The sequence below is a fragment of the Aethalodelphis obliquidens genome, unplaced genomic scaffold, assembly GCF_003676395.1.
Source record: "Aethalodelphis obliquidens isolate GAN/ISIS:26980383/991018 unplaced genomic scaffold, ASM367639v1 scaffold14, whole genome shotgun sequence".
NCBI lineage: Eukaryota > Metazoa > Chordata > Mammalia > Artiodactyla > Delphinidae > Aethalodelphis > Aethalodelphis obliquidens.
In genome coordinates this window covers 6,085,895-6,111,185 of record NW_020837958.1, presented here as the reverse complement: position 1 = coordinate 6,111,185, position 25,291 = coordinate 6,085,895, and the positions used below count along the sequence as shown (strand labels likewise).

Below are 25,291 nucleotides of genomic sequence, written 5' to 3'. Positions count from 1 at the left end.
AAGAGGAGGAGATTTTAAAAGCCCCATCCAGCTCCCCAAATCCATTATTATAACTTTGTTTTTCTTTTTACATAAAAATCACTTTATTGTTTTTGCTTTTAAAGATGGTTTATGCTTTTTAAAGAGTTTGTGATTTTAAAGACTTTTTTAAGGCACATACAAATAGAACAATGAATGGATGGATAAATGAATGGATGGTGAGAGATACTCAATATGTTATTGCTGTAACACAAAATGAGATTATACTGCTATTTTGAAACAGAATGATTGCATTTAATTTGACTTAAATTGAAAGAAGAAAAAGAAATTGAAAGAATTATTAAACTTCAAATAAACATTTCTTTATCACAGGAGATATTTCTTAAAATAGCCCTTCTAATTTTAAGAAGAGATTATGAAGCACCTTAAGAAGTTGTAGCCCTTATCTTTCACCCTGAATGATTCTGTTTTAGGCAATATTGATTTATTTCCCCGCATGCAAGCACTCTTTTTTTTTCTCCCACCTCCTTCTCCTTCATTCTGATTTTTATTATTGTATCACATTATTTGCTACTGTTTTTTGGTTATGTTGTTATTATTTGTACATTAGCAGGTTTTGTACTATCTCTATAGCCATAATTCATAGCTACTGTCTAGTTGTGTACTTTTTATTATATTCTTTTACCACAGTTTCTCCACCCTTGAGTTCTTTGTTTGGATTTATTTTATAATTGGCTGGATTTCATTGTAAACACTTTTTTTTCTTCTAAAACAACTTACTGGTACTGTTTCATTGAGTTATTTTATGTATGTTGCCTTTATATTTGAATAAGCATACTATTCTTGGGTCACACTTTATTTCTAAAGAACTATGTAGTTATTTCTCCATTATCTTTCTGGCATTGAGTATTACTGTGGAGAAGGATGTTGGCATGATTACTTCCTATTGTAGGTAATTTACATTTTCTGACTGAATGTGTGAAAAATTTTTTCTTTATACTTGATGTTATATTTTGGCCTTGTGAATTTTACATTCCATATTTCTAGAACCCAGTGTGTGCTTTTCAATAGACATTTTCAGTTCTACCTGGCTTAATATTATTAACTGTAAGATCTTAGCAAGCTACTTAATCTCTTTATGCCTCAGTTTCTTTATCTGTAAATGTAAATAATTATATCTACTTCATAGAATTGTCGGGATGATTTTAGTTAATGTGTGTAAAGTGTATAGAATAGTGTCTGGCACATAATATTCGCTATTTTAAAGGGTACTAATTTTTTAGGGACATTTTCTTTTTTTAAGTCTTTTAATACTTTTTCCCAGTTTATTTGTTGGGTTTGATGCTTTAAAGATACCTATTATTATTATTATTAATTTTTATCCTCCATGTTTATTGGTTTCTCCCTGATTTACTTTGTCTTTTTCACATACATTTACTTCAATTATTTCAACTTTTATTCTACAGCTGTGACTTATTTTCAGCTCTGTCTATTCTGTCCCTTTGGTATTTTTACTTCTCTATAATTTTTTTAATGTTGTTTTGGCATCTGTTTGTTTCCTTTGATCTGTTGTTTCTTTTTTCATCTCATTTTAGTTTTTTTGATCATCTTTTGAACTCACTCAGTTATTCTCTAGTTAAATGTACATGTGAAGAATTTTTCTTCTCTTTCTTGAGTTGTGTTTTCTAAGCTGGTTATTTGTGTCTTTTGCATGCTGTGTGTGTGTGTGTGTGTGTGTCTTGTATAGACTTGTATTGGTGCCATTCCATTTCCTTTTATCTTGATCATGCTTTGGCAGTTCTATCTATGTTAAATTTTCTCTCTCTTTACTCTTACAGTGTTAGTGTTGTCTTGACTATCATCTCACAGTATCATTTGTTTTTTCCTTAAGGTCTATGCTTTAAGAGCTATCCAGTATTTTCTTATAGCCTGAGAGCAAGGGAGCAGAGAGGACTCACCTGAGGCAGGCTTTGTTAGATAGTTTGGGCTCTGCTCTCCCTTTGGTAGTTGCGTTAATTGTCCTGGACCAGTGTTCACAAAACCTGGTTCCGGTGGGGGATGGGTCTCCTTGTGCTGGATGGATAACTTCTGGCTTCAGAGCCATGCCCCATTCAGGACATACCTTGGAGTCTCCACTTCTGCCAGAGGCAGCCTCCTCCTTGTCCACTTCCTATGTTTCTCTCAAGCAGCTTGTGACAGTTTCCACTATTTCCAAGTAAAGAAGGAAAACACTAGGATATCCACAGTCATCTTCTTACCAGGTTTCGATTTTTAAGTGAGAATTCTCAGGATGGGTGTGACGTATCATGAGAGCTTTTGAGAAGTCAGGGTGCAGTTAGTGGCCTTGCCATTCTGCTGCCCAGCTCCATCCCAGAATTTATTTCCTTTTTTAGCTGCCGCTTTTTGAGCCTTACTTCCAGTGTCAGCGGCGCCCCTTCCCTTGTTAGTTGCTTCTAGAAAACTTTGTTGTCACTTCATTAGGTGCTGGAGAAGGAGTATCTGTGAGACAATTCTCTTCTTTCCTCATAACTCAGGGTCTTTCTCTGAACCTCATTCACTTCCATTTGTCTTGCTTCAGTCTCTCAGGAATACTGAGAGGCTGATAGTAAAGTTAAAAAAAACTTTTTATGGAATTATATTTACTTACAAAATTAATACATGTTCATTTCAACTAAATAATGCAAGGATGTATAAATACTAAGTTCACGTTTTCCTCCCAGTAAGTGCCCCATTTCCATTTCTGTGACGTAACAGCTTGGGTGTGGGACATAATGTCTTTAAAAACACAAGAACCCTTTAGAGTCAAGGTATAGTGCAGATCCATTTTACCAATAACACGCACACACAAATTTGGTCCTTTTGTAAAACTAGCTAATTTGGTGGGATGTTCCCAGTGTGGTCTTGGAAGATAACTTTGAGGAAGAATGTAAACTCCCTGAGAGCAGGGATTTGGGCTTTCCTCACCTGACACACACTGCTGATCCTCTGTGCCTACATCAGTGCCTGGCACATAACAGCACTCAGTTCAGTTTTATTCAATAAATAAGCAAATGAACTAATAACAGTCCTCAGGTGATTTTGTTTAGAAAGACATTTATACCATTTGTCTTAGTCAGCTCAAGCTGCTATAATAAAATACCACAGACTGGGTGGCTTAAGCAGCAGATATTTATTTCTCAGAATCCTAGAGGCTAGAAGTCCAAAATCAAGGTCCTGGCAGATTTGGTTCCTGGTGAGAGCCAGTTTCCTGGCTTGTAGACAGTCCCCTTCTTGTTGTGTGCTCCCTTGGCTTATCCTCAGCACGTGTGCATGGAGAGAGCAAGCTCTGGTCTCTCTTCATCTTCTTATAGGGACACTAATCCCATTATGGGGCTTCACTCCCATGACTTCGTCTACACCTAATTTACTTCCCAAAGGCCTCCTAATACCATCACATTTAGGAGTTAGGGCTTCAACATATGAATTTTGCGAGAACACAAATGTCCAGCCCATAATACCATTTGAGGGCAATAGGTACGGACTGGAAAATATGGCTAGCTCTAAGCTATTTGAGTTTGGGTATGTCATCCGGCTGTATCATCTTAATTGTAATTGTGGTTGTGCACCAAGCAATGGATGGGAAGAAGCGCAGGAACATGGATCTAGGAAGAGAGTTGAGTCTGGGTCTGCACTTTTCCCTGTCAAGCAGAAGGGATTATGTCCTCTCTGGCTAACCTTAGGGTTCATTGTGTTCTAATACTCTTGTAAAGGGTCAGGATTACAGATGAACCCTACACAGGTTGTTTTATTTCAAAGACAAGACTTTCATAATCAAAGCCTCCAGAAAGTTGTTTTGGAGACACAATGAGGCTGGGGGTGAGATTGCGCAAGGCATTGTGCCCACCCAGCTCCTGACACGGAAAAGCTCCATGCATCAAGACGGGCAGGATCCTAGTCTGGTCAGTTTAAGGAGTTGCTGCTGCAATTGACCGCACTTAACATTTTCTTCGGAGGATTCTTTTTTAATTTCTTGGTCCAGGAGGACCGTAATATTGGAAGTATACTTTTGCTGTTAATCAGATTCCATATTTCCTCTGCAAGGACGAACACACATCAGTAATGAGTGAAGCAAATCTTAGTTTGGTGCACTTTGAAATCTTTCTGTGTGAAAAAATGCTATAAAATGTGATTTTATTTTATCAACCTTACTATGAAAAAAAAAAACTTCAGTTCTAATTTTACTTTGTATGTGTGTGGTTTTCAAGCATCTTGTCTTGTTAGGGTACTATGTCTTTTGATCTCTTTTTAAAAACGTAAAAGAATTATGTTAATTTGGGAAAAAATTCGTTCCAAGTAGGCGAATGGATACAGAAGGAGACTGTAAATTTGCTGAGATTCATAAAGCACACACTTCTGTTGGCCAGTTTGAGAAAAGATATTGTAAGTGATGGGTTATAGAAATGAATTTGGAATAATTATCATTTATAATTTGAAATTCCATGGCTTAATCTTTTAAAAAAAAGCTTGTTTTGTTTTTAGTTTGTTTATTTTGTTTTTGGTTTTTGGTGATTGAGTTTTTGTTTTGCGGATCACATAAATCTAGGGCCCAATTATGCCATGTTAAGTTTACATAAAACTTTATTTTAATATGTTATTTCTAATTTAAAAAATCCTTCAGAGAATCAGACCAGGGCTTCCCTGGTGGCGCAGTGGTTGAGAGTCTGCCTGCCGATGCAGGGGACATGGGTTCGTGCCCCGGTCCAGGAAGATCCCAGATGCCGCGGAGCGGCTAGGCACGTGAGGCATGGCCGCAGAGCCTGTGCTCCGCAATGGGAGAGGCCACAACAGTGAGAGGCCCGCGTATAGCAAAAAAAAAAAAAAAAAAAAAAAAAGAATCAGACCAATATTTTCCCATATTTATTTTTAGCTCAGTGGTAAAGTTATATAAGAATTTAATCCAAATTTGTCTCTGAAAATGTGGACATAATCTGTTAATACAGAGTAAAACATATAACGGATGTACTAACCTCATAATTTTATAGCCAACACTTAAAAATTGTGATGCTGTTTGAGCAATATTTGAAATAAATGAAATAACGTGGAACTTTTGTGTTTAAAAATCATTATTATGTAACATAGGCTTATTTTGAATTGTAATATCTCAACTACATGTTTCATTCTCCTTATTAATTCCCAGATATATCTTACCTTATAATATGCAATGTACATGGAAAAATATGTGTGATTTTTAAACAAACCATAATTCTGAATATTGAATAATTTCTTATTTCTATTCTTTCAAATTATTGAGAATTTATTATATAGAAATAGATATTTATTGTGGCCTAGACTGGCTGAATTTTATGATGCTAAAAATTTTCTGGGCAAAAAATCTTCAATTAAACTAGAGATCTTTAATTCTGTAAAGAAGGGCAATGCTAAAACAGCATTAATGGGTTTATATGGGTAAAGGTTCATTTTATTTAGATTTACTATTGTTGGAAGTTTTCTATTTTGTCAGTGTAGACCTATCAGAAAATTGTGTTCTTTAGCTTGGTTTTGGATTTTTTTTAATGTGCTTTAATATTTAAGCACCACAAAACTCATAGGAAGGCAGCTACTGTTGTTAATAGAATGATGGTGTCGAAAAAACTTGAAACACAAAACAGGAAAAATAGTTAAAGCTAAGGTTTCCATCATCATCCACTACCCACACCAAATACAGGATTCTTCTAATGAGTTAGTCTCCTGTCATGGTTCCACAGCCCCCTGGATCTGGGATGGGTACCAGCTCACACTGCAAGATGAATCTCAGCTTCCTATGTTGCATGTAGTTACGTGATCTTCCTTCTACCTCTTAAATGTGATTTGAAATTTGTCTAAAGTTGAGAACTTTTCAATAACATCTTAGAAGTTATGATGTACTCTGCAATGATGCCATTTTATATTTTCTATCTGTTGCAAGTCAAATTGCAACTGCCCTTCTGCAACCTCAGCCAGCTGTTAATTCTCTGTTAAGGCAGGATGGAAACTTAGGCTTCCTAGAGTTCGAGCCTCCATCTAGAGGTGATCTTTGCAAGAAGATTCCAGGATTTGCTGTTGGGGAGCTGCTATGTATGGGAGATTCCCACATAGGGCAAGAGTAGTACTTGGCCAGGTTTTCTGTGGTCAGAATGGGCAGAATGTCTTATTCCAGAAAAGCAGATCTAGCTTGGAGAGAATTACCTGGAATTTCTGGGGACTGGATGGATAAATAGCTGCGTAAACACTGGAATTCCTTACCCCGTCTTATCCTGCTTCTGTCTTAGGTGGTCCATGCGATGAAACTGGATTTTTTTCTGTGAGCACTGAAACATGGTCTGGATCCTGAAATTAGCTCAGTTACTAACTGAGTGTGCTGTCTTAGGCAGCTTGCTAAGCTCTGTCTTCATTTTGTCTTTTGTAAAATATGGACCATAATAATTGCTTGTTTGTACTAGTGGCTCTGAAATCTAATAAAATAGAATATACTGGAGGATAAAAAGCACTATATAGATATGATACTTATTATTATCACAAGGAATAATTACAGACTTTTCTGGAGAAATTGAGTGCCATAGTCCCTTGCGTTCTGAAGTATATAAAAGTCAACATGTGTGTTTTGGAAACTGTGCTTGAAAAATACATGAAAGAAATTAGACAGTCCTAATGAGTTGTCTTTGGTATTGTGGATGCATCTGATCTAATGGACAAGGAGCCCAAGGCATCTAAACGAGGATGACTGGCAACACCGAGCAAAGGAGTCTAATGCTAGAACATCAGGTCCATACAGAAGTAGAAAAGACCCTAGGAGGTCGTTTCATCCAAGTCTCTACCTCTGGTCAGGTCAATTCTTGAAACCTGACCTATTTTATTCAAGGTAGAAGGACCTATTTTATTTTTAAATATGCCAGAAAGGGAGTTCTCAGAGTTTCTAATTAACTTAATCTACTTAGTGAAGTTCTTCCTGGTATCTGACTGTAACCATTATTGCTACAGTTCAAGCACATTTCTGTAGACTAGGTGCTTTGAAGATATGGAGGACAATACAGCTGCCTCCTGATGGGATCTGACTCTGGGCACGTCAGTCCCAAAGCCGCCCAACTCAGATGTTCTCTGAGTGGCATGGATAGCTGAGGCTGCCATTTGTGGAAGTGGACGTCACCATGCAGTTGTAGCTGGGGTTCATCAAAAGGACATTTTTTCTATAGACATTGATCCTATCTCCTGTTTGTGGTCATTAAGGTTTACAAGACACTTTCTCAAACGTTAGTGCGTTTGGCCCTCACAACAAACTCAGCTGTCACTGTCTCCACTTTGAATATAAGGAAAGTGATGCTTGAAGAGTTTGAATCCAGTCTCTGTGTTCACCCGGCAGCAAGAATGAGAAGGCAGGATTTAAACACAGGACTTTTGCCTCTGAGTGCAGAGCACTAAGCAGGGTTCCCTGGAGAAGTTTCTCGCATCTCCAGTAACTCCTGAAACAAATTAGGATAACCAGTGTTCTACGCAAAGGAGAGGATCACCAGAGACTTCTAATTTGAGGCCAAGCAATTAATGCTCATTCTACTAGGGATTACTCCCTTCTGAGAATAATATGCACCCACGTAACAATAGAATGACTTGAAAACAATGCTCTCCAACCACTGCCTCAGAGTCAGTGTGAGTAAATTAGCTAGCTTCTGCAGACCTGTTTTCTGTATCCATAGACAGGGAATCTCAGTAGTCCCTACTTCGGATGACTGTTGTCGAAGTTAAATGACTTAATGTATGTAAAGTGCTATGCGCAGATGGCAGAGGGTATGTTCAGTGCATAGTATTATCTTAGTTATTATTGTGTTGAGACATTTGGCTTCACTCTAGAAATGTCCTGGGTATCATATCATATCTTAAATCATATTACTTCCTTTTGTGAATCTTTGACTCTGACAGTTCAGGGAATCAGAGAAGAGAGAGAAGAGGAAGGGTGATGGGTGTACTGCCATGTATGCACTGTGTGTGTGTGTGTGTGTGTGTATGTGCACACGCTGTGTAGCACCGCCTGGTATAATAGGCCTGAGGACCACCAAGTAAACCAGAAAAATTTCCAAGCAAAGAACATAGATGTCAGAGATCATTCTGTAAAACTCAAGCATTTTATTCATGTCAAAGCCCTTCAAGCTCTGATTCTGAGCCCATGTGCTTTTATTTAACTCTAATCATTCATTTATTTTTCTTTAACAAGCACTTACTCATGATTTAATATGTGCCAGACTCTGGTCTAAGTGCCTGACAAATAATAACACCTTTGACTTTCACAACAAGTGTATGAGGTGGGTACATTAATGTACCCACTTCCCAAATGAGGAAACTGAGGTGCCATCAGTCATATAAGTGTAAATCCATTTATAAAATGATATAAAAGGCATAAAATAATTGGAGCTTAAATATTTGCATAGTACTACATACTTTCTTTTTTTTTTAACATCTTTATTGGAGTATAATTGCTTTACAATGGTGTGTTACTTTCTGCTTTATAACAAAGTGAATCAGTTATACATATACATATGTTCCCATATCTCTTCCCTCTTGCATCTCCCTCCCTCCCACCCTCCCTATCCCACCCCTCTAGGTGGTCACAAACCACCTAGCTGATCTCCCTGTGCTATGCAGCTACTTCCCACTAGCTATCTATTTTACATTTGGTAGTGTATATATGTCCATGCCACTCTCTCACTTTGTCACAGCTTACCCTTCCCCCTCCCCGTATCCTCAAGTCCATTCTCTAGTAGGTCTGTGTCTTTATTCCCGTCTTACCCTTAGGTTCTTCATGACCTTTTTTTTTTTCTTAGATTCCATATATATGTGTTAGCATACGGTATTTGGTTTTCTCTTTCTGACTTACTTTACTCTGTATGACAGACTCTAGGTCCATCCACCTCACTACAAATAACTCAATTTCGTTTCTTTTTATGGCTGAGTAATATTCCATTGTATATATGTGCTACATCTTCTTTATCCATTCATCTGTTGATGGACACTTAGGTTGCTTCCATGTCCTGGCTATTGTAAATAGAGCTGCAGTGAACATTTTGGTACATGACTCTTTTTGAATTATGGTTTTCTCAGGGTATATGCCCAGTAATGGGATTGCTGGGTTGTATGGTAGTTCTATTTGTAGTTTTTTAAGGAACCTCCATACTGTTCTCCATAGTGGCTGTATCAATTTACATTCCCACCAGCAGTGCAAGAGTGTTCCCTTTTCTCCACACCCTCTCCAGCATTTATTGTTTCTAGATATTTTGATGATGGCCATTCTGATCAGTGTGAGATGATATCTCATTGTAGTTTTGATTTGCTACATACTTTCTCGATGACTTTCCCATGCATTTCTTTTATAAATGATTCTCATTTTTTGATGATCCAATTTCCTACCCCACTTCAGATTAGAAGCTGTGGGCTAGAAGTTCGGGGAAGGGTGGCATTGGTGGCAACCAATGGATGGAAGAGCTGATTTTGAGATAACCAATAGAAAGACTATAAAATGCAGTCATGGGAACTCAAAGAGCACACTGGCCCAAGACTGTGTAATGTAGTGGAAACAAGCCCTACACATCTCAATACATCCTGAGTGCATAGCTCCTGTCTGGGCAGTAATAGGTTCATGCTGATGACTGGGCTATCAGGAAAATGAAGTGATGTTCCTCTGAAGATGAAAAGAATGTATATATATATTTTAGCTGGTCAACATGTCTTTTAAATTGAGCTATAATTGACATATAACATTATATTAGTTTCCGGTGTACAACATGATTCGATATATGCATGTACTGTGAAATGATAACCACGATAAGTCAACATCCGTCACCACAGAGTTAGGAATTTTTTTTCTTGTGCTGAGAACTTTTAAGTTCTATTCTCTCTGCAACTTTCTTTTTTTTTTAAGGTATTTATTTTTTAATTAATTTTTACTGGAGTATGGTTGCTTTACAATGTTGTGTTAGTTTCTGCTGCACGGCAAAGTGAATTAGCTATACATATATATATATAATACCCTCTTTTTTGTATTTCCTTCCCATTTAGGTCACCACAGAGCACTGAGTAGAGTTCCCTGTGTTATACAATAGGTTCTCATTCAGCAACTTTCAAATCTACAGTACAGTATCATTAACTATAGCCACCATACTGTACATTACATCCCCACGACTTATTTGCAGTTGACCCTTGAACGATGCAGGAATTAGGGGTGCTGACCCTTTGTACAGTTGAAAATCCACATGACTGTACAGTCTGCCTTCCGTATCCAAGGGTCCACATCCACTGATTCAATCAACTGCGGATCGTTTAGCGCTGTAGTATTCAGTATTGAAAGAAACCCGCATGTAAGTGGACCTAGTGCAGCTTAAACCCATGTTGTTCAAGGTCAACTGTATTTTATAACTGGTAATTTGTGCCTTTTAACCACCTTTACCCAATATGCCCAACCCCACCTCCCAACTCTGTATCTATGAGTTAGCTGTTGCTGTTGTTTGGATTCCACATATAAATGAGACCATACAGTATTTGTCTTTCTTTATATGACTTATTTCCCTAGCATAGTACCCTTTAGGTCCATCCATGTTGCCCCAAATGGCAAGATTCCCTTTTTTTATGGTTGAATTTTACATATATATATATATATATATATATATATATATATATATGTTTTTTTTTTAGCCATTTGTCCATAGATGGACACTTAGGTTGCTTCCATATCTTGACTATGGTAAATAATACTGCAGTGAACATGGGGGTGCATAGATCTTTTCACGTTATTGTTTTTCATTTCCTTTGGATAAATGCCCAGAAGTAGAATTGCTGGATCATATGGTAGTTCTATTTTTAATTTTTTGAGGAACCTCCATACTGTTTTCCATAGTGGCTGCAACAATTTACATTCTACCAACAGCGCACAAGCATTCCCTTTTCTCCACATCCTTGCCAACACTTGTTATTTCTTGTCTTTTTATTAATAACCATTCTAACAGGTGTGAGATGATATCTCACTGTGGTTTTAATTTGCATTTCCCTGATGATTAGTGATGTTGAGCACCTTTTCATGTACCTGTTGGCCATCTGTATGTCTCCTCTGGAAAATGTCTGTTCAGATCTTCTGCCCATTTTTAAAGCAGATGTTTCTTATTTTTTTACTATTGAATTGCATGGTGTAAGCATTTTTTTAAAGTGAAAATAACATTTTCTTAATTTAAAGAGCAATGCATTTTGGGGGGAAAATATTAGAAAGTACACTTAATCAAAAAGAAGAAAAAATACCCATAATCCTAACACTTAGAGATAGCATCTTAGTGTGTGCATCTGTGTATAGTTTTGTTTTACAAAAACAAGCTTATATATGGATTTTTCACTTAACATTTTGAGAACAGATTTTCGTGTAATATCTGTCCACTATGTAATTTTACATGGCTGAGTAAAACTCCAGTACATGCATGCATCATGATGTATTCAACAAATCCCTTATTGCTGAAAATTTTCAACTTAAAAAACTGGGGGAGGGGAGTTGTAAGTAATGCAGCAATGAATATATTTGTAGCTAAATTTTTGTAAACATTCCTGACTACTTCTTAGACTAAATTATTGCCAAATTGCTTTTCAGAAAAGTTGTTCCAAATAGTGAAGCACATTGGAAGGCCTTATATTAAAAGCAGTTGAAATGAGAGTTAAAGCCAAGGGGGCAAGGGGGAGCTGCGTAAACGGGTATGCGTCAGTTAACTGGGAAAGTCCCTTTATTGAGGAATGTCTCATATCCAAACGAAGTCAGATACCTAAGGTCCTGTTAGCTTTCTAAGGCCTCAAAGAGCATTTATTTTTGGTGTATTATTCTGTTTCTCCGCCTGCCCCAAACTCAATGTGTAGGAGTTATGAGTAGTGGATTGGAATTAAAAACCTGGATCGATGTTCTGTCTCTGCTGCATGCTGTGTGGTATTGGGAAAATATTGTGTCTTTTGAGTCTCACTTTTCCTCATCAGTAAAATAGGAATAATAGTATCTCCCCTTACTGCCTCATAGGGGCCTTCTGGGGTTTAAAATCTCAAAATAAGAATAACGTACATGCATTCCCTTTTTAGAACAATGAAAACCTTTACACATGTAAGCTATGATGGATATAATTTAGTATATATTTAATCTCCTGCACACCCTGTACCCTCGGTCAAGGAAGGAGACCCCCAACCTGACAAGGAGGCATGGGTTCTAATCCTAGATCTGCCACTAAATAGGCCTGACAGTTTAAGCAAGTCACTTTCTCTCTCTGGAACTATTTCCCCATTTGTGAAATGAGGGGGTTGTAGCACATGGCTTCCATCAGCAAGATTTTGATATGATCTTTATTAGTGACTCTGATATAGACTCAGAAGAGGAATTATTAGTCCCATAAAGGGGACCAGATCCAGAAAGGTTAAATCCATTACCTATGGTTGCATAGTTTATATTTTCTTTTCTTTCTTTTTTTCCACGCCGTGCAGCTGGTAGGATCTTATTTCCCCTACCAGGGATTGAATCCAGGCCCCTGACAGTGAGAGGGCAGAGTCCTAACCACTGCCACTGGACCGCCAGGGAATTTCCATATAGTTTATATTTTCATCTGCTCCTTACTGCAAGGCTGGTAGCAAGGGATAAAATGAGTGTGATTTTTCCTAGTTGTTACTAGAAAGAAAAATTTGGAATAGTTTTTCTACCCCTTTTCCCTAAAGAATCCCTTTTTCATTACATTCTTCTCTTTTTATCCACTTGGCTTACTCCATTATTGTTTGGCTAGGTTGATTCAGATATAAAGGGTTTAAAAAATACATTTGGTGTCACAGGGACCCAGAGTAAAACTGAGTTCCTTACTACATAATGAAATCTTTGAAACCAGGAATATCTTACACGTTTTCAAATCCCCAGCGTCTGACATAATGTTTGGCACATAATTGGTGATTAATGATGATTGTTATGAAAGGTAGGGTGGTGAGCAGACAACCCTGTCTTCTACACTCCAGACAGAGTGTAAGGATCTGTCTTCTAGGCAATTCTGGGTTTCAGACAACTAGCTCAGTAGGAGTCTTAGGAAGTGCTTAGAAGGTAGGAGGAACTTAGGAGGAAACTTAGTGAAGACAAAAGATATGGGTTGAAATTCTGGCTCTGACACTGACAAGCGGAGTGGACTGAACCTCAGTTTCCTCATATGTAAAGTGGAGATAATATTGCCTCCCTGTCATTGTTATATATAGTACTAGGATATGGTAAGGGCTCATTACGGGAGAATTCCTCTTCGTGAAAGATGTTACAAGATGCTCTGGGGTGAACCATGAACAGCAGGGGAGATCTTTGGAAAATTTTGTTCTTGGGCATCTTTTAACTAATGCCACCCCAAAATGGTATTTTCACCTCATTGCTATACCTACCAGTGGAATGTATGCGTGGACCTGCATGAATACACTGATGTGTGCACCTGCTCTTCAATCTCTCATGGATAAAATGATACCTGGAGAATATATAAGGTCTTCTAGAGGAACATGATGTTTTTCCTCCTGTGGGCCTTCTTATAGTACTTCAGAGATTGCCACTTGGCAGACAATGAGTACATTTTCTTTGAAATTCATTAGGAAAGTCCAGTGTCCCAAGAGTTTGAAATTTGGTCCTTCCTCAAACCCAGTATATTTGATTTTCTGTTATGTGCATGCTGACTGCCTATTTGATCTGTAGTCCATCCGACCATGAGTCCAGCTTGTCTTCTTCCTGACACGTAAAATAACTGCAACCAAAAACTTTGATATTGAATTGCTCAGGGAACATAGTTATTTTAATATCATTTTTTTAAAAGAGCAGCAACAAAGAAAATGGTGCCACAAAGGTAATCCTATTTTAAAAATATGTAGATGGGATCCCAAATATTTTGTGTTATCCTGTGTTTCTGAGCTACTCATCCCGTAGCTGAAATCTCATTGCCCTACAGGCAAATTTTACCCATCCTTCCCCATCCAGCTCAAATGACACTTCTTTCATGGAGCCTTCCCTTCCCCCACTTCCGGAGTGGTAGATGAGTTCTTGCTTAGGGCCAGTTTTGTGGCAACTCAGAGACATTAATTTGTGTAATAAGGCAATAACATATTGCAATTAAGCATTTACTGTGTAAAATTTATGTTTGAGTTGTTAGTGGTTTATTTTGTTTTGTTTTAATCCTTCAGAACTGCAGACTCCCAGAGTGGGTATGGAGCCTTACTGATTCTGGCCTAGGAAGGATACAAATACCCCAGTGATCAAAATAGCTCTGGTCAGGAGCAAGTGACTGCTGGACTGTGGTCACCACTTGCCTTTGTGGCCAACAGATTCCTCTAAATTATTTGATTTGAGGTAATTATTAAAAATAATAGTTAATATTTTAAGTGCCTCTCATATACCAACTACCCCTTGTATATTATTTCAAAATCCAACAACAACCATGTAGTAAATTTTCACCATTTTAGGGACAAGAAACTGAGGTTTAAAGAGGGTAAGTTACTTTCCCAGAGTCACCTAGTATATACTGACTCTGAGTTAACTACACGGCGTAACTTAGTCCTGCTTGGATTCATAGTAGGTTCTTAGTAAATAGTGGTTATTATTATTATCACCATTATTGTTATTTTTAAAGTGATGAGTGTAGGTCTTCTGGAGAATTCCAAATCCCATGTTCTTTCCACTGTGTCCGGGTACTTCTATCGTCTTTCCTTTGTCTGACTTCTTTTTGGTTGAAAATAATGACAGAAAAAGATGGCTATTCTCTTGGTATTGAATGATATAATTCATAGGAAAGTACTTTGAACACTGGAAATTTTAGGTAGTAAAATTATAATTCTAATAATTATTAAAATATTATAATATTCTAATTCTAGTTATTATTATCGGTCTATCTCCATCATTATTTGATTGTGAGTCCTGTTGAGTAGGAATCTTGCCTTATTCTTTGTATCCACAGAGCAAGTAGTTACGTGATGCTTAATAAATATATCATGCATAATACATTTGCATTTACTTGCTTTAAGTGGTAGACTGGGATCTGTGGACAAGTCTGGGTTTGGTCTAGGCTGACGGAGAGGTGGGCTGGTTCAGTGGCCACGCAAGCCAGATATATAGTCTGATAGGATGGAGCTCATTCATTCATTCGAAAAGGTATATTGAGGGACTTCCCTGGTCCAGTCGTTAAGACTTCCCGCTTCCACTGCGGGGGGCGCGCAGGTTAGATACCTTGTTGGGGAGTTAAGATCCCGCATGCTGTGCACCGCGGCCCCCACCCAAAAAAAAGGTATCTTGAGTGTCTAATCCATGCCAGACACTGCTCCAGACAAAGGCCAACAGCTGTGAACAAGAGAGAGAAAGTCTGGTGAAGGAAGCAGACAATGCATAAGTAGGAAAATTACCCATTGCACTAAGGAATGAAGAAAATGAAAATGGCTAAAGTGAAAGAGAGTTTTTACAAAGTAAGGCAGAGGATGTGCCTACTTTAGACAGGGTGGTAGAAAGAGGCCTCTCTGAGACCTGGATAAAGAGAAAGAATCAGCTATGTCCAGATCTGGGAAGAGGGTGTCCAAGTAAAGACTAAGGCCATTAGGCAGAGACTGGACTGGCATCCTTACGGGACAGGAAGGCCAGGGTAACTGGAGAGTAGTGAACAAGGTGACTCAAGGCCTAAAAGGTGAAGTCCGAAAAGTAATCAGGAGCCACGTCGTTTAGGCCTTATTAGCCCCAGTCAAGAATTGGGGTTTGGGCTTCCCTGGTGGCGCAGTGGTTGGGAGTCCGCCTGCCGATGCAGCGGACACAGATTCATGCCCCGGTCCGGGAAGATCCCACATGCCGCGGAGCGGCTGGGCCCGTGAGCCATGGCCGCTGGGCCTGCACGTCCGGAGCCTGTGCTCCACAACGGGAGAGGCCACAACAGTGAGAGGCCTGCGTACCACCAAAAAAAAAAAAAAAAAAAGAATTGGGGTTTAATTCCAAGATCAATGAGAAATCCATTGGAGGGATTGAAGTAGAAGACTGATATGCTCTGACTTATTCTTAAAAATATCTCTTTGCCTACTGGTGGAGGATGGATTGAAGGAAGGCAAAATGTAAACAGGAAGACCAATTAAAAGACTATTGCAGGGCTTCCCTGGTGGCGCAGTGGTTGAGAGTCCGCCTACCGATGCAGGGGATACGGGTTCGTGCCCCGGTCTGGGAAGATCCCACATGCCGCGGAGCGGCTGGGCCCATGAGCCATGGGCGCTGAGCCTGCGCGTCCGGAGCCTGTGCTCCGCAACGGGGGAGGCCACAACAGTGAGAGGCCCGCGTACCGCAAAAAAAAAAAAAGGCTATTGCAGAGAAATTCCCTGGCGGTCCAGTGGTTAGGACTCTGCGCTCTCACTGCCGAGGGCTCAGGTTCAACCCCTGGTTGGGGAATTAAGATCCCACAAGCCGTGCGGTGAGGCCAAAAAAGAAAAAAAAAAAAAAAGAAGAAGCTAGTGCAGGTGAGAGATGACAGTGGGAGATGGTGAGAAGCGAATGGGTCTTTGGTATATTTTTGTGGTACAGCTCACGGAGTCTAAGGCTCTCGGTGCTCTCAGGAAACTGGGATGGAGCATGGCTCCAGCTACCCTCATTTTCTCTAGGGCTAGAAGATTAATGAACAAATATTTGCCTAATCAGGACCAAAATTGGAGTCTTAGGGTTGGAAATGATTAACTTTCCCATTTTATACAGATGAAGATATAGAGGCAGAGATGAGGTAAATTGATCAAAGTCATACTGTTCCTTACTGGTAAATCCAGCAATAGAGCACTTCTCTCCCACAGTTCTTTCCATTACAGAAAACAGTCCCTTCATAGCAGCGTTCGGTTGCCTTTGTTTTGACATAAATCCTGAAAGGTCAGGCCCAGAATATTAGGAGGACTTCCTGGCAGTTGTCTAAACGGTTATATGGTTTGGTGACTGATGACATGGTCAAAAATATGACTAGGCCTGATCCTTGTTTCTAGTACATCCATGAATAAAAACAGTTTTGCTTCTTCTTCCTGTTTAAAAAATTTATTTATTTATTTATTTTTGGCTGCGTTGGGTCTTCGTTGCTGCGCACGCGGGCTTTCTCTAGTTGCGGACAGCAGGGGTTACTCTGTTGCTGCGCGCAGGCTTCTCATTGTGGGGGCTTCTCTTGTTGCGGAGCACGGGCTCTAGGCCCACGGGCTTCGGTAGTTGTGGCTCGTGGGCTCTAGAGCACAGGCTCAGTAGTTGTGGCACACGGGCTTAGTTGCTCCGGCATGCGGGATCTTCCCGAACCAGGGCTTGAACCCGTGTCCCCTGCATTGGCAGGCGGATTCTTAACCACTGCGCCACCACGGAAGTCCTTTTTTTTTTTTCCCCTCTCTAAACACTATGGATTTTGTTTCTTTATTTTTCTTTGTTGCCCTGACTAGGACATTCAGTAGGATGTTGAAAAATGGTGAAAGCAGACAGTCTCGCCTTGTCCCTGAACTTAATGGGGTGGAGGAAGTTAGTTGTAGGTTTTTCATAAATGATCTTTATCAGGTTAGTTCCCTTCATTCCTAGTTCACTAAAACTGGTGGGGTTTTTTTTTCATGAATGGTCATTTTAAGTTCTTTTTCTACATATGTTGACATGATCGTGTCACTGTTCTCTTTTATTTTGTAAATGTGATGAATTACACTGATTTTCAAATATTAAACCAATATTGCACTCCTGGAATAAACTCTACTTGGTCATGATATATTATCATTTTTATGTATCATTAGATTGGTTAGCTAATATTCTGTTAAATATTTTTGTCTATGTTCATGAGAGATATTAGTTATAATTTTCTTTTTTCTTTTTTTTTTTTTTTGCGGTACACAGGCCTCTCACTGCTGTGGCCTCTTCCGTTGCGGAGCACAGGCTCCAGACGCGCAGGCCCAGCGGCCATGTCTCACGGGCATAGCCGCTCCGCGGCATGTGGGATCTTCCCGGACCAGGGCACGAACGCGTGTCCCCTGCATTGGCAGGCGGACTCTCAACCACTGCGCCACCAGGGAAGCCCAGGGAAGCCCCTCCTAATTTATGGTTAAATTAGCTTTTAACCATACCTATTTGGTTTTTATTTTTTCTGGTTGGTCTAGGAAGTATTATTTGCATTCTTAGCTTATCATAACCTTTTATGAATTAATCTGATGCTACTTCATATATATTATAAGAATCTTACAGTGTGGTATTTCCATATATTTTACTTCTGAATATATTATAAACCATACTTTTACACAATCACTTTTAAGGAAATCATAAAATTAGAAAATAAAAATTATTATGGTTACCCACATATATAAGGATGCTTGCTCTTCACTCCTTTGTGCAATTTTCCTTCAGCTCAAAGGACATCCTTTAATATTTCTTATAGTGCATGTCTGCTAGTGGTGAATTATCTCACTTTTTGTTTATCTAAAAAAAGGCTTTATTTTGCCTTCACTTTTTGAAGGAGACAGAATTCTCAATTGGCAAGTTTTTCTTTTTTTTCTTTCAGCATTTTAAAGAGGTTATTCCATTGTCTTCTGGCTTTCATTATTTCTGATGAGAAATCAGTATTTAAAATTTTATTCCTCTGTATGTGATTGCTTGGCTATTTAATTTTTTTAAATTTATTTTTGTCTCAGCAGTATAACTACAATGTGTCTAGGTGTGGTTTTGCTTATATTTTTGCTTCTTGAGATTGGCTGAGTTTCTGGGGTCTGTTGGTTAATATTTTTCATCAAATAAGGGGGAAAACTTGGTCATCAGGTCTTCAAATACTTTCTGTGACTCCATTTCTCTTTCCTTTCCTACTAGGACTCCAGTTACACCTGTATTAGACCATTTTATATTGTCCCTCAGATCCCTGGGATCTATTCATTTTTTTCTATCTTTCTACTTTCTGTGCTCCAAGTACTTTGATCTCTTCTTCTGCCATGTCCTATCTGCTGTTTAAGCCATTCAGTAAAATTTTAATTTCTTATATCATAAGTTTTACTTTTAGAATTTCCATTTGGTTCTTTTTATAGTTTCTATTTCTATATGGAAATTTCATCTGTCCACCTATTATGTCTAGTTTTTACTTAAAGTTCTTAATATGTTTTAAAGTTCTTATCTATTAATTCCATTATCTGTATTTCTGGGTCTGTTTCTTTTGACTGTTTTTTTCCCTTGGTTATAGGTCACATTTTTCTATTTCCTTACATAGCTAGTGATTTTTTTCACTGTATGCTGGAAATTGTGGATTTCACATTGTTGTATGTGGTTTATTTGTCTTCCTTTGAAGAGTGTTGACTTTTGTTCTGTCAGGTGGTAAATTTACTCACAGATTAGCTTGATCCTTTTGAGACTTCTTTTTAATGTTTTTAGGGAGAGTATAGAGTAATTCTTATTCTATAGCTAAAATAGACCTACTCCTAAGTCTCTGCCCTTCTGAAATCTCAAAGGAATGCCCAGTATGTTCAGTGAGGTCTTTCTATTCTGACTTGTCAGACCTCCAATGTCTCCAAACCCTATGCAATATCTGGAATCTTTGCACAGCTCACAGTTTCTCAATAATTATCCTCTGCCATGGCTCACAGAGTCTTTCTCTATGCATGCATAATTTAGTGTTCAGTGAAAGTTTCAAGGAGACTCCTATGCATATTTTAGAGTTATCTCTCTATATACAGACCCTTTCTCTCTGATACCCAACACACAAATTTTAACCACCTAAGTGAACCTGAACTCAAATCATTATCCCATCAGATCAGTGAGATCATTGTGCTTTGCTTAAGTTACCCCTTCCTGCACCACAGTCCAGAAGGTACTTCTAGACAGGAAGCTGAAGGTGATTATGGGGCTGACATCCTGTGTTTTCCTTTTCTCAGTGATTACATTCCTTCTCTGATTGTCATCTAAAGTGTGAACACTTTCAGTTTTATTTTTCTTATAGCAGGAGAACTAGTCTGGTACTAATTACTCCATAATGGCTGAAGATGGAAGTCTCTAGTATAACTGAGTGGTTCACATTCAATTGTGTAATACCCCTCCATCTTAGATGGCTCTAGTTATTCTTTTTGTTTGTTTAGTGGAAGTATAGTTGATTTACAATACTGTGTTTGTTTCAGGTATACAGCAAAGTGATTTGGTTATACATATATTTTTTTCAGATTCTTTTCTGTTATAGGTTATTACAAGATATTGAATATAGTTCCCTGTGCTATACAGTAAATCCTTGTTGTTTATGTATTTTATATATAGTGGTGTGTATCTGTTAATCCCATACTCCTAATTTATCCCTTCCCCACCTTTGCCCTTTGGTAACCATAAGTTTGTTTTCTATGTCTGTGAGTCTATTTCTGCTTTGTAAATAAATTCATTTGTATTATTTTTTAGATTCCACATGTAAGTGATATCATATAATATTTGTCTTTCTCTTTCTGACCTACTTCACTCAGTATGATAATCTCTAGGTCCATCCACATTCCTGCAAATGGCAATATTTCATTCTTTTTTATGGCTGAGTAATAATATTCCATTGTATAAATTCCATATTCCATTGTATAAATATACCATATCTTCTTTATCATCTGTTGATGGACACTTAGGTTGCTTTGATGTCTTGGCTACTGTAAATAGTGCTGCTATGACTGTTGGGGTGCATGTTTCTTTTCAAATTAGAGTTCTTGTCTTTTCCATTTATATGCCCAGGAGTGGGATTGCTGAATCATATGGTAACTCTATTTTTAGTTTTTTAAGGAACCTCCATACTGTTATCCATAGTGGTTGCACCAATTTACATACCCACCAACAGTATAGGAGGGTTCCCTTTCCTTCTCACCCTCTCCAGCACTTATTATTTGCAGACTTCTTGAGGATGGCCATGCTGACCAGTGTGAGGTGGTACCTCATTGTAGCTTCGATTTGCATTTCTCTAATAATCAGCGATGTTGCAGATGGCTCTAGTTTTACCTTTGAGAAATGGAATATCTCTGAAAAGGCATGTGAAGCTATATATATTTTACAGACAAAGAGCATGGCCCAGGTGATACGTAGAATTCAAGATGTTGTGTACAAACTCTGATTCAATTTTTTCCTGTAAGTGTGGTTGTGTGATTTTGTATATTTGTGTGTGAGAAAGTAAAAGTGAGAGAAGATGAGTATTAGAAGGGGAAAAAGAGAAATCAAGTAAATATAAAAGTAGGGAAGACACACGGGGAGGGTCAGGACTTTTATATTTAAAAAATAATACTCAGCTTGAAAGTAATTTAAAACAAAAAAATTTTAAACCCTTCTTGTAATATTAGCTAAATTTTTGAATGCTTATCATATTTCAGGCATTGTTCTAAATGCTTCATATATTTTAATTTATTTACTCTGCACGACAATCCTTTCTGGTAGGTGCCTGTATTATCCCATTTTACAGATTAGAAACTGATAAGCAGAAAGATAGTATAACTTGCCCAAGGTTACAAGGTTAATAGGTAGGAATTAGGACTTGATCCCAGGTGGTCTACATCCAAAACTCTACCTTTTTAACCTGTGCACTGCCTTCAGATCAGAGAAGGATCTTGTTACTCTCTCTCCCCTTTCCCTGCCTCACTTCCCTGTCCCCAAACTTAAAAAAAAAAAAAATTCCATGTTAAGTTTTGGTGAGCTGTAAAAACCTCCCTGGGATTTGGTGCTGGTGAGAGTTGCTTGACTATTGAAGAGACAGGCATTCTGGTGGTCCACAGATTTTTCACACTGGACTCTTAACATCTTCCATTTCATCAGCTTCAATAACCGATATCTCTTTGATATTTAAGTGACCTTCAAGTATGGGCAACAGTTGATGAGTGACTCAGGGAGATTTTCAGTGCCTATCTCCTTAATCTGGACTGCTTGAGAAACCAGGTGACGATTGTGATGACCCATCTTTCCTGAGATATAGGAAGTTGTTGGGAAAAAAAAAAATCACTTCCCTAAATCATCAGGAGACTGACTATTTCTGCTTCTGACGAGGGTGGTGAGATCGGGAGGATGGGTAAGGATCCTGACCCAGACTAGAGGCACTGAGTCTCTCTAGGATTTCGTTTCCACTTCTCTACCTGAGAGTTGATATCTCCCTGGGATGAGTTCTTCCTGTGATCTTTGAGATTTCAAGAAGGAAAAGGATAGCAGATTGCAGGCTGTTATTATGGCAAGATCATTTCTCTCTGGCCACCAAACAGTTGTTCCCTGAGTCATTGAACCACTCTGTTCAGTGTCTGTCAAACTCAACTGCCTTTGAAATTTAGAGGAGAAAGTCTGTGTGTGCCAAAACCAAGGCCCTGAATCACCCAGCACCCAGCAGGAAGGCAGCGACGCATCGGCTTGGAAGTAGCGCCAGGAACCACACCTTGCAGCTGGTATGGACCTACAAGTGCCTATTCCACAGACATCTTTCCAGGCCATAAAATCTCATGTCCTCGCAGACAGGAGGTGCCATTGCCTATTCTCTCTGCTGTCGGCAAGGCTCCTGATTAGTGAATCATCTCCCTAAATATCTTTTTACGTGGATTGAGCCATGTACTAGGGAGATCATGTTTTATTTGAAATGTCTAAGGAAACTGCATTAGACATTACAGTTTATGAAGCAAAATAGGGTGAGTTTGTATTGGAAACATAGCATCTTATTTACTAGGAAGACCTGAACTTGGACAGCTCTACCTGGGCCCATTTGAAAACTACTGTCCTTTTTCTCTTGTCAACCAGAGTTCTGCAATTATTCTATATAATTGTTATTTTTCTTTTCTTTTTGGAAGGAGTCTCCTGCTGAAGAAAGAATCTAAAGAGATGCCTAAGTTCCAGGGAATTTTCCTCTAAGACTAATAACATCAAGATAGCTTTGAGTTTATTTATTTATGTTCATTATTTGTTTCCACAAGAGAAATACGTGTCATCTTCAGAGATCCTGGGTTAGAATTTTTTATTTTACTTGTGCTGGTTGAAGACAAATCTCAAACCCTGATGCTGTTTCTTTGTTTATTTCATGAAGAATTTCATATGGTTCTTGACAACTGATGCCTTCTATAGAACCAAGAAATATTGTTATACACTGTGTATATTAAAGATATCTTCCGAGTGTCATTTCACCAAACAAAGAAATTGAACCACCTTGCACTATACATTTTTGGTTAAATATTTAACAGCTATTATTTTGAAAGCCACCCAGAATAATACTAGCCAAGTCAAAAAAATGTCCCACTGAAGGGCCAGTTAAATTTTGGCTCTCATTCTACATTTATACCCCATATTCTCCCTCTTGAAGTTCTTCTGGAAACAAAACAGAGTATCCCTCCTCCAGCAAACCACTTGCAAAATTCCATGTAAGAAAATCCTCAAGTTGAAATTATGAAACGTCACCATCAGTTTCTGAGGATTCCGGAACTGGAATTCAACCAGAAACTTTATAATTTAGGGCTCGAGAGCCTAGAACATTAACATCTGAATTGGAGTGGTATTGGCTCCAAGGTTAAAAATAGAACACCACAGTTTCATTGCCTGTGATTATGACATACTCCCCATGAACATTAGTAGGGCTCAAACGTGTATTGAAGGCAGCCAAAGGGTAAATAAATTAACTGAAGTGACTCAGAAAGCACCGAGGGAGCAGAGATGTGCAGCTGTAACAAGGGACTTTGTTTTGGAGAACAGCCCCACTCAGAACTCAAGGGAGAGAGCCTCATTAGAAAACTCAAAGTACTATAGTACTAAAATGAGTTTCATTTATAAGCTTTCTCCACAGACATGGAAAAGAATACACGTATTATGACTTAAGGGGACTAGTGTTATGTTTTGAAGGTCTGGGCACTTACCAGACATTCAAGCCTATGCACTTTTCCTTTTAACCCAACAGAATACCTGGATCATGTGTACTAAGAATGTCTGTTTAAAAAGATAGACTAAAATACGTTGATGTAAAGACCTTGAGACTTTTGGGACTTCCCTGGCAGTCCAGTGGTTAAGGCTCCGCGCTTCCATCGCAGGAGGCACAGGTTCGATCCCTGGTCAGGGAAGTTACGCATGCCGTGCGATGTGGCCAAAAAAAAAAAAAAAAAAAATCTTGAGACTTTCTTCAATTCCTCTTACCAGCTTGCTTCTTGGAACAGCTTCCTAAGGCAATGAACTACTACTGAAGCTCATCCCTGTAGAATATTTTTTTCTCAGTGATTTGCGTTTATGACTTAACCTTGCTGCATTTTTCTGTATCAGGACAAGGCCTGGTTGTCCATTGTCTTTCATGAAGGCATCTATGGAAGGTTTTGAAGTCCACTAGTTAAGAGGAAAAAGTGCTTTTGTGTTTGATCAGTACGTAGGCGGAAGGTAGTTGGGAACAATGCTGAGTCACACTTTAAAAGAGCTGCATTTGCAAACAAAATGAGAGGACTTCATCATAGGCTTTGAAGTTCCAAACCTGGGTCCTAGCCTTGGTTGCATCAAGGGCACACCTCTCAATGACTCTCAGTTTCATTTACCTTTTGGTTAAATACCAACATTTGTTGAGCACTTGCTATATACTCAGCACTTTTATTCATTTAAACCTCACAACAATCCTGTGGAGCAAACATTATTATCATCCCCATTTTACAGGTAAGTAAACTGAGGCTCAGAAAGTCTATGAAGCTTGTTCCATGTTACACAGCTAGAAACCTAAGAGGACCAAGATTCAAATTCTCATCGGTCTCATTTCAGAGTCTGAGCTTTTAGTCATCCTGAAATGGGTCTTATAATATTGTTATCGACACTGTGAGGATCAAAAGAGATAATGTTTGTAAAAGCACCAAATTCATATACACATGGGAGGTGTTATCATTGTTAGAATGAGGTCATATAAGAAAAGGGAAAACTAAGAAACAGTTACATGACATGGTTATGGAAAAGTACTTTCAAATGCCTATAAAACCAGAGCTTACTTGTTCCATGTAAACCAACTTAGAATTTCCTGAACACGTTATTTTTCTTGACAGTACTCCCATCAAAATATTAAATATGATATGTTACATAAATCAGGTATGATGAATGACCATTCCACCTTTAGATTGTATCTGTTTTTGAAAGCTGGGCAACCTGAAAGACAAGGAGAAGCAACTTTGGTCTATTTGTTACCTGTGAGCCAAGTTGCACTGGTTTGCTTATTTATTTAAATTATGAAGACATTTGCACAGAAATTCGTCTCAAACACCCCAGGAACAATAGTGTAGGTTACCAATAGTCTAGATAGTGTTATTTGTTGCTTGTAGGACATAAGAGGATCAGAGTCTATGAGACGAAGACATAATGTTCCTT

General features: G+C 38.5%; 1 long non-coding RNA gene across 1 annotated transcript in view; it reads left to right on the top strand.

Moving 5' to 3' along the window:
* Positions 1 to 24,323, top strand: part of LOC113624803 (uncharacterized) — a 44,881-nt gene extending 20,558 nt beyond the window's left edge. Inside the window, exon 3 of the long non-coding RNA XR_003434462.1 lies at positions 22,768 to 24,323. This is a non-coding gene — a long non-coding RNA (uncharacterized LOC113624803). The remainder of the gene's footprint in view (positions 1 to 22,767) is intronic.
* The last annotated feature ends 968 nt before the right edge of the window (positions 24,324 to 25,291 follow it).